The sequence below is a fragment of the Alnus glutinosa genome, chromosome 13 (assembly GCF_958979055.1).
Source record: "Alnus glutinosa chromosome 13, dhAlnGlut1.1, whole genome shotgun sequence".
NCBI classification, from domain to species: Eukaryota; Viridiplantae; Streptophyta; class Magnoliopsida; order Fagales; family Betulaceae; genus Alnus; species Alnus glutinosa.
The window spans coordinates 18426291-18431722 of NC_084898.1; the positions used below are offsets into that span (position 1 = coordinate 18426291).

The 5432-nt window shown below is 34.6% G+C and overlaps 1 long non-coding RNA gene across 1 annotated transcript; it reads right to left on the minus strand.

Annotated features, from left to right (window-relative positions):
- Positions 1-1296: 1296 nt before the first annotated feature.
- Positions 1297-5076, minus strand: LOC133854074 (uncharacterized). Its single transcript, XR_009896767.1, has 3 exons — positions 4897-5076; positions 2812-2910; positions 1297-1460 (listed from the first exon to the last, which is right to left on the minus strand). It is a non-coding gene; the product is annotated as an uncharacterized LOC133854074 (long non-coding RNA).
- Between the last annotated feature and the right edge of the window lie 356 nt (positions 5077-5432).

A 5432-nucleotide genomic window follows, 5' to 3' on the forward strand; every position in this document is an offset into this window, starting at 1 on the left:
ACCTCGAAGCTATAAGAGTGATAAATTATTAGCCACCTTACGGTTAAGTGGGGTAGCACTTGACACCTCGAAGCTATGAGAGGAATAAATTATTAACAACCTTGCGGTTAAGTGGGGTAGCACTTAGCAAACTCTTGATGATAAGTGGGAGTATAAATTCACTTGTGCGCTTAAAGTATGATTATTTTAACTGATATTTTACTTATCATGCTATGAACTGTTTTACTGCTTCATATTATAAAATGTGGAGTTAATTCTATAGTAAGAAAATGCAAAGAAAGATATTTATGTTTTATGATTATGTATCAAACTGTCTATCACATGGTTTACTATTTAACCATACTTTTATTGAAAACAATTTTGCGAAAACCCTGCATACGTGGTTGTCTAGTAAACACTAGTGATGGGATATTTTATAAACAACTGAGAGTTCAAGTTATAAATGCTCATTTTGCTTGAACTTCTTGAGCCATGGACTCACTCTTATACCTATAAATTTTTATAGATGTGGTTGAGGAGGAGGAAGAAGAAGAAGCGGAGATGTTCGAATGTCCGATCTATAACGAAAGAGGCTGACTGGAGGCCTTAGTTTTTGGAAAGACTAGTGTACTAAATGTCAATAGTGGAAATACTTGTAGTTTTAGATATGTGTATTTTAGTATGCCACTTATGGCAACTCCTGATATACAGTGTGTTGTTAATAACCTTGTAAAGGGTGTGGCCTGCTGCATGTGGCAGTTTTGGTAAACTAAGTTCTTAGTTGTTGATATATATAATATGTGAAGTTCTTAGATGCTTTGGTACAATTATACTTTTGAGGAAAAACTCTGATCTTTAAAAAAAAAAAAGGTCTACTGCTATTTTATGTTGTAGTGTTACACGTAATTTTAGATAATTACACTTACGGCTTGTTTAAAAAGCTGGGGCGCTACAGTTTGGTATCAGAGTAGTTGACTTTAAGTGTGACGACCCAATTTTTTTTTTTTTATACGAATCATTTGCTTAATCATTAATCTCTTAAAATACAAATGGATCCTCACAGTGGCACGACGATGTGTTGCAAAGCCAACATATGGTACACACCCCATAATATGTACCTGATAATCAAGGTTACATCTATTTAACTATGCAGCGGAAAACATAAACCTAATAACGGAAATCACATCTTAAATATCTATCACAAATTCATAACAACAAGAGCCATTTAACATCTATTTATTTAAGTCTTTCCTCAATATAAATACATAACAGAAATGGCTCAACAATACAAGTGTCACAGGCGACACGAGCCATAAATCCAAACCTATAAAACAATGGACACTAGTGGTCCGACAATTACAACCGTCGCGGCAAGCTTCAGTCATAATATCCCAAGTACACTTCTACGACGACATCAACTACGACCGGAGTACCTGCAGTCAAAGGGACATCATCTATACGGTTGTGGGGGTTTGCCACATCTGTATAGGTGAAATGATGAGTTCAACGCCTCAGTACATAATACTGAGACCTCAACGATATTAAATTAACTGAGTTTTCGCAATGAACCAACTTTTCTTTTTTATTCTCGCGTACTCTATAACAGCTACCAATTTATAAACTTTTGTTTGAAAATCCCCATAGCTGATATAGCGAACACCGGCTATCAGAAAACATTGAAAGCATACTATGTAGTTGGACCCATACGTAGAAAGTCCAATGGCTTGGAAGCAACTATGTATACACCCACCTACAATAATACTTTTATGTTGGTAGCTTGAATGCACAAAGATCTAACATTACTAACTGTGATATCACCGTGCCTCAGGGCATTACAACTTCATGTCTATGACATATAGTTGTCCATGTTGTTACTAGAATAAAACTCTGATATCCAAGCATTTCTTACTGATGTACCACGACAATCCATCTACCTACTCCCAAGTCACACTAATATCACAATCAATAGCGTCACAACCAAGTACACCAAGCTTAAAACATGTCATCTTGCTCTTTAGTACGAGTTTACTATCATTTTACGAATATGGTTAACACCGAATCCTAAGGCATTACAACTTCATGTCAAGGCACATAGTTGTCCATGCGGTTACTAGAGTAAAACTCTGATATCCAAGCACTTCTTACTGATGTGCCACGACAATTCATCTACCTACTCCTAGAACACTATGTTACTCATACCGAACATTGACAATACCCTTGCACCTCAAAGCTCAATGTTCTTAAATCATGCAACTAGACGATAAAAGTATACATAAGTTCTTTGCCAGTAAAACTCTTAGGCATACAAGTATGTCTAACATAAAAACTACAATATTCTATATCATGAAAACATTACACAATTTAAACAATGATATGCATGCTCATGATTGTCCTTTCATTCCTTGTGAGACTTTCCTTCCCTTCCATTCTTATGAGGCTTACCCTTTCTTTCATTCTTTTGAAGTTTACCCTCCCTTTCATTCTTATGCTCATGCTTTATGTTTTACAATTCAAACTCTATACTCCTATTCTTTGCAAATCATACTTTTTTCAAATACGATAAACCAATCAACATGTAATTTTATCATTCTACTTTGCATAATTTAAATCTCAACCGCAGCTCACATTCAAACACTTTAAATCATTTCAACTCATTTCATCCATACATCATTTCATAACATCATTGATATATTTGAACATACTCTAAAGTACTCAAATCAAGCAAAACAGATATATTCAACATACAGTTGGTTCGGATTTATAAAACAACATATATATTTTGCAATTCTATAATATATAAAAATAACAGTTCCTCAGTGAGTAAAATATCACCTGGCTGCATTAGACTCCTGACTTGAACATCCCCTCGGATTCTAGTCACTTGGACTCTACATTGGAGAATCAATTGAAGTCTCCAATCTGGACACTATCCTGCAAACATTATAACGTTAGACTATGCGATGGGACCCATTCTATGACCCTAAAACTACTCGCGTGCCCACACGTCGTGTAACCCGCTTAATATCTTTAAGACATGATTACTATTTTATTTGTCTACTCATTATTATTACATTCCATTATTATTGTTAATCATTTTATTTACAAACCATCAAAGCAGTTTAGGTTATAGGATCTTAACCTTATTTAACATAATAATTTACCAACTCTTATGAATTCTACTTCGATGTTAATTATATCCATCACGATGTCTAAATTGTTATCTATGTTTATTTGACTACTTATTATAATTGGGTCACATTATCATTGCTAATGCTTTTATAGCTTCTTGTTTATCTAAATTAGGTAATAAGTATATTTAACCAATATACATGTATGTGTATTTATACATATACAATGCTCCTCAAGCTTAAGCTTAGTTCGGTACTATTCTTAAGTACTTTATTCTTTATCTTATTCCTCATTTAGTATCAAGGTGCAGACTAAAAAAAAAAACTAGTTGACCCTTCCTTCTCTTTAACTCCAATGAAACATGTTAAGGAATCTAACTTTAATCGATTCAACTTTATCCAATACATAGCCAAAATCCTTATTTACATATCAAGACCAATCTCTCACTCAAGTGGGAATAACCTCATATCTTTTACCCAAAATATCATAACACTATCATCATTAACCACCATTTACTTTGTTTACTCATTCTCTTACTCACTTATCATGTTGTCTTAATACACTCTTTATACACTAATTCTTCCTCATGCCTTCTCTAAAATCCATCACAAGCATTAACCTTATTCTTTAACAGTTAATCCTAAATTAACATCATCAAATTACCAATCCAAAAATCCAGATTTGAATCCATTAAAACACTCATCAAAATTAGCCCATACAATCCCCAAAACTCGAAAACTATTAATCGTCAAGTTAAGCCCTAAAATACAACATCAATTGTGCCAAGATTTTTCCTTCGCATCAAACCACCAAAATTCCAACAATCACAAACCACAACTATCTACCAAATTTCTAACAAATAATCATTAACCATCCCTCATTAAACTACCAATCCAAATTAGATCTGGGTTTAACCAAAAACACTCCTCAAAATCAATTTGCAATCCAACATCAACAACGTACAATAAAGCGCTAATTATAAGCTAACATAATCATCAATTTACAATCCCAAAACTATATTTGAATTTCATCAAAACCCATTACTAATGCATAATCAACATATCCATACAAGTAGGGAATCCAACCTAAGTCACAACTCATACACATGCCCAAAAGTCAACATTGGGCAGCAATAAGCTCTATGGAGACCAATCCTACAATGACCCAAATTCAATATCAATCCAACATAGCAAAAGCCCCAAATCTAACCCTCATTCGGTATGCCTTAACAACCAAATCTAGCCATTCATTTGGATTAATCCATTCACAAATCCAACCTCAAAACACAACCCATCAAAACTCAAACTTCATCAACAAAGCTCAAGAAAGCATCATCAAATAGTAATAAACACCCAACAATCCATAACAAGCCAACTTAATTAAAACTACATCATCCAAAAACTAAATACATTCTAGCAAATAAAATACCCATTCGGCTAGCAATTCATGAAAACCCCAAAGTATAACACCAATTTCGAACCCAATTAAAATTCCTATAAACAATTTAATTTCAAGCTTCAAATCCAATGGGTATAATGAAACTATAAAGAAAAGCTTCAAACCATATCATTCTAGCCTCTATGGACAAAATGCCCTCACCAACAACCCAAAAATCACCTATAATCTCTCAAAACCGAAACCCATTTCACCACAACAATACCCATTCGGTTATCCTCAATAATCAACATTCAAATGAAAACCTAAAATCAATTCCTAAACATTAACATGGTTTCCATGCTTAATAATCAACGGGTAAACGAAAATATGAAGGAATGCTAGGTATTTTACCTTCCTTGATGTACTTGACCAAAAATCACCATTATCTTCTTCAATGGTCGGGTCTCTCCTCACAGACGACCTCTCAAGATCACAGTATTTCTCTTGTGGAATCACTCTCGGCGTCGTGTGTGTGCTAGGTGAAGAGAAGAAAACGGAAGAGAGGGAAGAGAGAGAGATCGTGCGTGAAGAAGAGAGGGGAAGAAGGAGAGAAAAGAGGAAGAAAAGAAAAGGGGGAGAGGGCTACTGTCCGCGAAAAGGGGGCGGGGGGGGGGAGAAAAAGAGGAAAAGAAAAGAAAGAAAGAGGAAAGAGAAAGAGAAAGAGAAAAGAAATGTGATAAGGTGACATGTGACACCTTGTGAGTGGTTGGGAGGGGATAATGAAATCCACCCCAACCAACCGGGTTGTGACATGTGGCAAAGTGAGATTACCTTTTTATTTAACTGCACAAACTTTCATAAATTACACTAGGACCCCCACTATATTAAAACTCTATCTTTTAATAATTAATATTTGACCCCATATTTATTTTAACTACATTTTTACT